Raw genomic sequence first — 7983 nt, forward strand, 5'->3', positions numbered from 1 at the left:
TGGTTAGGACTGCTCAAGCTGTAAAGCGTAATTGCACCCCCAGGCACCTTTAAAATGTTTTCTCTTAAGAGTTTAAGTTCAGGAGATGTAGGCTATAAGTCACTTAAATGCTTTAGAAAATCATTCTCAATATTTTAACATGGAAATCTGCCTCAGACCCATCTTCCTCCCGGGCTTTCATTTCTTTATAGTGCTTAAATTCATGCAAAAGTCATCTTAAATCATTATTAGGAAGATAAAATGAAAACACTCACTTTAATTCACCAAGAATATCCTACTTTGAAGCATTTATTTCCACTCTGCTTCTACTTGGGGAGCTGGGGAGAAATTAGGACTTCACATTTCTTACAATTAATAACCTGTTTTACTCTGAGTTCTCATCACTCAGCATATATCACTTTGCAGTTCCTGTTTGCATCTCCAGTTTTTGTAACTACCACAGATTCGATCTCAAGTTAAATTTACACCTGCAAAAACAAAATAAACATCACGTAGCAAACACACAATGGCTACATAGAGGGCTGGAATGGCTGGTTGGTTTTAGGGCACTTCGGGTCACAGAGAAAAAGGTTGAGGTAGCCAAAGGTTCCGTGTCAGGGCTGAGATTTAAGGTTTGGTGATTTTCATTGCCTTTCACTTGGGCAATAAATTGCACCCCTGTAGAGAGGGGGTAAAACACTACTTTTCTAATTAAGGAGAATGTTATCCATGGGCCTCAAGGCAGAAAAATGCCTCCTTATGAAACAATAATGATGATTTAAGGAACACGGAATGTCACATACCCATTTGGGTTTAACCACTAAAGCTACTCCTTGAAAAAAAAAGAAAAGAAAAGAAAAAAGAAAAAGGGATTTTTAGTGAACACAAGTATCCAAATGTCAGAGTTACATTTCAGCCTAAAATGGCTGCACGGGCTTTGGGTCTTGTTAGCAAGGCTTTGGGTCTGCAGAGTGCTGGTTCTGCAGAATCTGCCTCCACGAAGTACTGAACGCTCCAGCAAGCACCAAGCACCGTAACAAATCATTAAAAAGCACACGTGGCACTTCCAGGGAGCTCTCAGCACCTTGCTCGCTCAGGTCCTGCCGTCTCGCCCCCGGGCAGCAGTGCGGCAGGACTACCTGCAGGAGCAGCACCCTGCCTGTCTCAGGGCTCCAAGGCCAAGCACTGCTCGGGCGCAGTGATTCCTGAGTTATCTCTGCGAATTGCTAAGATGGGCAATTGCTCCGTATCTATTGCTACTTCTCCGCGGTTATAAAATAAACACCGCACCTAGAGGTCCGTTTTCAGGGTGATGCAAGGGGTGTTTAACCACGCGACTCCCATTAATGTTAATTACAGAGCACATATTAACAGCATTATACAATCCTTTTTCCTATTAGCACTATCATAAATCTGATTGGTGGGGCTTAATTAGATCTCAGCAGCATAATGCAATAGTCTGATACACGAAAGGGCAAATTCATGGAGACAGCATACTATTATTATACTTTAATCTCAAAATCTCTCCTTCTCTTACTCATAACACCAACAAGGCTTCTTGTAAGATTGATTTGTTGTCAGAAAATGATTTAAAGACCGACTGTAAAAATATTATATTTTCCTTGCTTCATAGAATGCAGCATTGATGTTAGAGCTCCACAGAGACTCGATGTACTTTCAGATAGGGAACTTTAAAAGCCAAGTGCAAAATAAATAAGATGGCATCCTGCTGTTATTGTGGTAACCTTTACAGATCATTTCAGAGCTATGACTGTTGTGGAGTTCAGTAATACAACATGTGGGAAGCTGTAGCTTTGTGCAGTTCTACCCCCTTTAGCTTAAGCCCCACTGTATTTGCTTTGTTGTGGCCCAGCTGTGGTATGTAGCAGAAGGAACGGTGTCCAAAGTGAAGGGCACAAGATTATATAACTATATTCTCCCTGCTGAGGTCTCCTTGAGTCAGAGCTGGTCCCAAACTCACTGGCTGAGAAACTCCCCGTGACGCTGATGGCCATTTAAGTAGTTCATTGTGTCACCCATAATGGGATAGATTTGTGATTTTCCATAAATAAGCATTTGTGGTGCACAAGCTTTACATTGATGCATAGATGTGTTTTGGGCCTGAATGAAGAAACCTCTCCACCAGAAGCAAAACGTACTGGTTTCAGCCGAGAGCCTGAAACATACCTGTTCCTTGCTATTAAAGCCTTGTGCTCAGCAAGTAACTCTAAGTGGTGTGTAGCGGGTTAAAAACTGTAATAAATCAAAAACCCTAACCCCTCCCTCCACCCCAGTCCCAGTGCTCTGGAGTAGCTGAAGCTTCCAAGAGCAAATGAAAGAGTAGTCCTGGTAGATCAGGGCTCAGTAGCCTTTCCGAAGGGGCATGCCAGACTGGTTTCTTTCCCAAAGCAGAGTTCAAACATACCGTAGGAAATCAGCAGAAGCTCAAAACTGCTGCCTCTTCCCAGCTGTCAAAGGTGGCCTCGTGCTGACCCTGTGGTATGCCGTTTTTGGCAAGCCTGTATGGCTTGCTCACCACCTGCAACGGACTCTGAGCTGTAATTGCTTCCTTCAGTTAAAGGACTTCCAGCCTTTCCTTAGGTAGAGCTTCGCCAGGCGTCTGGTGTAAGCTTGGCTCTGATCCAGTTCGGAGTTGATGTCAAGCCTGGTGCAAACCTGTAGGCAATGGGAAGCAAGCTGTGTGGGGATGAACCGTGCCGAGGGAATCATCCCTAAAGCATGGCGAGATGTGAGAACATAAAATAGTTCAGCTGGAAGGGACCTTCAAAGATCATCAAGTCCCACTGCCTGGTCACTTCAGGGCTAACCAAAGGTTAAAGCATATTACCGAGGGCAGTATCCAAACGTCTCCTGAACACTGATGGACACAGGGCATCAACAGCCTTTACTGATTCCTGTTCCGGTGTCTGACCACCCTCGCAGTAAATAAATTTTTCCTAACACTTAGTCTGAACCTCTCCTGGCACAACTTTGTGCCTTTCCCTCATGTTCTGTTACTGGTTACCTGCCGTCCGGCAGCAGAAACAAGCCACCGTTCACAAAGGAGCTACACAGCCCCCCACGACCTCCCGTTCCATCAGCCAGCCCCTCCTAACTCACCCAGACATTGCCGTTCCTGACAGGCAGCAATGCCCCTTAAAGTTCTCAGCCAGCATCAACAATAGATTTTTCCAGCAACCCTTTGCCCAGAAAATAACCCTCTGAAGAAAAGAACCTGTGTCCTGTGCTCTTTCAGCTGAGAATTGCTGCCTGAATATCTCCAGACCCTGCTGCTTTTTTTTTTTTTTCATACCTCCTTTCAGAGGTCTTTCTTTTCCTGGAAAATCTATGTGAAATTCCCAAGCTGCCTAGGACTCAAAAGATCTAATAAAAATAAGATTTATTAAGAGCAGAGGGAGGAAATCAGATTAAAACTGAAGAAACAGCTTGCATAACTGATCTCTTATACTCAGCAAATGCTCAGGAAGTGCTCGGTGCACACACATTAACCGTTTTGTGGAAGCCCTCTCCAGCCCGGCAGCCAGGCAAGGCGGGCAGCGGGCTGCAGCGTGTGTCTCCTCCGCAGACATGGCCATTAGCTGCACAAAGCCCACCAGAGCATGCTCGCAGCTTCTCAGCACCAGATGCAAAGCTGGGTTTTGCTGACCCACAATTAACCCATTCCGCCTCCTGTGCAGGAGGTCCCGGCCGCAGGACCCCAGGCGATGCCGTCGCTCACTGGTGCAGGCTCTGAGACCTTTTGGATTCCTGCCTCTCCTCCCTCTGCCCATCGCTCTTTTCTTCTCACCCCAGGTCATGCTTTGCTACCCCATCAGCCCACTGCCCTACCCAGGTCCTGCTTTGGCTTGGCTTAAACCCCTCCACTTTGCAGGACTCCTCTTCTGACTCGTTTTTCTCCCTCGGCAGCATTTTGCCCAGGTAGACAGCGCTGCCCCCGCAGCACTTGCCTTCAGGGACACGACAGCAGCACCCACCTGTGAGCGCCTGCCTCCAGTCCCTCTGCTGGGGCTACCTGAGCGTGATGATGCCCCATGAGCCAGGCTCCAGGAAATGGAGCTTCAGCTTCCTCCTCATTCCAAAAGGTGCCTAAACAGTCCTCAGATCAAACAATGTGGGCTCCAGCTCCTGGAGGCAGTTTTTATGCTCTACTATCCTCATTTGGATGCTTTTGCATCCTCGAATGAAGATTTTGGACTGGCTGGCTCCACCAGCCCCATTAACCAGGCACCTCCCTGCTTACCTGTTGGTGAACCCAAGCAGGACATGTCTCTTTCTCTTCCACCGATGTAGTGTCTCTACCTATGGTTTCTTCTGCTTCACCTCTCACCTTGCCTAGCTTGATGGGCTGCTACTTCACTAAAATCTTCATAGCTTCTTCTGGTTATTTTTCCTATTCTTCCTCCAGCATAAAACGAAGAGGGAGCAAATGGATTTTGTCTGACATCTCAGTGCACACCCTATGTGATGGATGCAGTTTTGCTCCGTGTTTGTTGCCACCCCAGCCAGGTGGGCAGGGATGCTTGTGCTTGGATGGTTGGGCATGGAGATGGCCACCACGAGACGAGCGCTGAGAAACGTTCTGCAGCATGCCAGTGGCTGTGAACCCTGGCCCTACACGTGCAGGAGCCTGTGTGGCCGGCTCCCCCTCACCCAGCAGTGTAGGAGCGTAGTTGTCCTCAGGCACCTTGTCCTCTGAACCAACTGGTGTAGGTCCTTCAGGCATCTGCCGTTCCCAGGTCAGGGACGGACAATTTGCACTGCCTGAACTACTGCCCGACCCAGTATGGGAGAAGGCAGCAAAACCACACCAGGATATTTACAAATTATGTTTTATAATTATATGTCGATGTGGATTCTGGACTTTTAAATAATTCAGCTGAACTCCGAACCGCTCGTATTTCTGCGCGTCTGCATGCTTCGTCTTGAAACGTAAGCCCCGAACTGGCTGTTACTGAAATCAATCGATACATGCCATCATTGACTTACACAGGAGCTGAATCAGACCCAGCGCTAGCGCTCGCGCATCCCTAATGAAGTGTCGCCACACCGCTGGGGTGAGCAGGGATCTCCTCGGTGGGAATGAAGCCCCACTGGACACCTCATCCCTACCCACAGGGGGTTTCGGTGGGTGCGTGGCACACGTCCTGTCCTGCGGGACCCACAGCTCGAACGCCCGTAACAGCAGCACAGCCGGCTCAGCAGCTCGCCTCATTCGTCTCAGCCTTCACAGCTTTCCAGCAAATTTCCCGTTCTGCGTGACTTCCCTCTGCCCTGCACTATTTCAAGCCTTTATGTAAGAGGCATCGCAAGCCACCTAACGCTAGTTTGTTTGGACAGTTGTTCTACAGCAGAGTTTGTTGGATTCAGCAGAAATGCCTTCTGCTGTCATAGCAGCACCAAACACGTAAGTGCAAATGACTGACTCGCAAGGGTAACGGCACTCCGGAGCCCTGCAATTATGCACGGCGCTGCTATTATATAATTGATCCGGGGATTTCATAAATTATTCTTTTTATAGTTTCTGAGAACACCCAAAGTCAGGTTAGGGAGAGCTTTAATGCCCACTTTCCTTGCCAAAAGGACATTGCTTTGTCTCATGACCTGGTGGCTCCAGGAGCAGCCTTGCTCTTGCCGAAAGCTTCCTGTTAGCCGGGATGTCTGACTGGCAGCGCTTCTGCCTACCTCATCCTCGCCTCAAAGAATTGCGGGTGCAGTGACAGCAGATCCTGGTAGAAATAACATAATCCTGGCTACAGATGCCATTTATTTCTTAAAAGGGCGTGAGACGGAGCTGCCAGCCGGAGGGCGTGCAGCAGGCGAGGGCTCGGTCCCCTCCGTGTCACTGATGCTTGCCCTGCCCTGCGTGGCATGCAGCCAGGCTCATCACGCCATCTTCTCACATGGAAGCGGAAGCAGTCAAGCGAAGTTCAGCCTCCTTATTGCGTGGATCGAGCCCTCAGGATAACCTGTGGTGCTGCAAGAAGCACCCTGGTGATTCAGGCTTTGCTGCTTTTCCCTTTGGGTCAGGGCTGCACCACTGGACCCGGCACAGTCTGAGCACGGCGTGGCAGCCGGCGCTGCCCTCCAGGCGTGGGACATCACCGAGCCATAGCCCTCGTTGGCTCTTCTCCCCCAGCACTGCTGGACAAGCCACAGCCCCAGGGCAGCAGCGATTCCTTGCAGGCAGGAGGTCAACCTGCCTTCCCTCCCTCTCCTGGGTGAGAAGCCAGACAAGTCCCTCCTAGGAGGAGGGTGAGAACCTCCAGTGCTTCCCTCACTGTGAAGAAACCAATGGCTCACGTTTTTCTTCATTAGTGTGTGGATCAATTTAGTTTCTGAGCCCCCAGTAAGAACTGGGGAAGGGAGGTGTGGGAGAGACCCCTCAGCCCTGCTGCCCCCAGCAGTGACCTGCAGCCTCCCCCAGCATCTTGCAGCCTGGGATGCCAGGTGGCCAAAAGAAATGATAACCTCACTCGTGTTTCCAGTTAATCTTTACATCATAAAATGCATCTAAAACACAGCAAAACTCTTTTGCAGAGAAATACTGTGGGTGTCCTGTTGACTGCAAACTCCACAGGCTCCACAAGACCAGGGGCCAGAGCAGCCTCCTGAACTTGATGAAACAAAGGAAATGAGAGCAAGAGGATGTCTTGATTACAGAAAAGCAAAATTCACAGCCTCCTTATTTATGAAGGAGACGTTTAGAGAGTCAGAGTTGTTATAAATCATGCAGCCAAGCAGTCATTTTTTGTGAAGCTCTCACATCCCAGACCAACTAACCATGCTCATATTAGCCTCAGCAGTTGACAACCATAGCAAAGAACTCGCAGAAGGGATAACATTTATGAACATATCAAAATGATTCATAATGGGCTATTAAAAATAGCAAGAGATGAAAGAGGCAGCCTACAGATAAGCCATTCTGAGATCCCCAGTAATTCAGAGCACTGTTTTAAGAAGTCAAGTTTTAGCTATCACAGACCTGTCCCTGCTGCTCTGCAGATAACAAGGTGGGCTGTTCCCAGCAGGGCGAGGGCTCTCCTCCACCCAAGGCTCTTTATTTCACTCTGGCAGCTATCACACAGCTATTGAAAAAAGCTGTGCATAACTCACACCCACCTTCCATTTCCCGTGCTCTGCCAAGTGACAAGCCTGAGCACACATCGCGCTCAGCCTTATTTTCCGTAGGCTGGCTCTGCGCAGCGCTGACATATTCCAAGGGTTAATTTTGGCAACCCAGGGTAGCTGGTGAAGTACAGCGCGCGCACTCCCTGGGCAGTTTTCGTAGTCTGTCAGGCACTTGTTAACACACTAACCCATTCTTTTTTTTTTTTTTTTTGATGAATTTGTGGCATGTTGGACAAGAGCCAGAGGCTGAGCCGGGAACAATATTTATTTATATCTACACACAATAATTCATGTCTGCCCAAATCACGGACTTTCCCTAATCCGCTGTATTTCAAAACATTTGCAGTTCTCTCAGCCGATTAGCGGTGGCTTTGCTTGGCCCGATCTAGTGGAAAGAAACGTAAGACAGCAAATGCAGCTGAATGCTTTGATTCACTGATAGAGGCTGACGTTCGGCCCCGGCTGCTCCACCAGTCCCTAAATTAAAGATTCTCCTAGGTGTTAAGAGCCACGTTTTGTGCCATGATAAGGCACACTGAGCATCCAGTCCTTGTCCCAGTCCTTTGCTATGCTGTAGCAAACACAAAACACGGTGTTTGGGATGAGGAGGGCAGCAGGGCATGGAGCTACTGAAGGTAAAAAATGCCCTGCATACATGTAAAAGCAAAAAGGGATTAAGAAAAGGAGGAAACAAAAGAGGATTCAGAGGTTTGTTAGGCAGGTTTCCAAATTATTTGGGGAAAATGCAGCTTGGATGCAAACAGGTTTAGTGTCAAGCGTAACCGGAATGAGACAAGCCTGCTGAAACCAACCCCACGTTTGGGTATGACCACAACAGGATGCTGTCCCTGGACG

Source organism: Cygnus olor, chromosome 18, assembly GCF_009769625.2.
Source record: "Cygnus olor isolate bCygOlo1 chromosome 18, bCygOlo1.pri.v2, whole genome shotgun sequence".
Lineage (NCBI taxonomy): Eukaryota > Metazoa > Chordata > Aves > Anseriformes > Anatidae > Cygnus > Cygnus olor.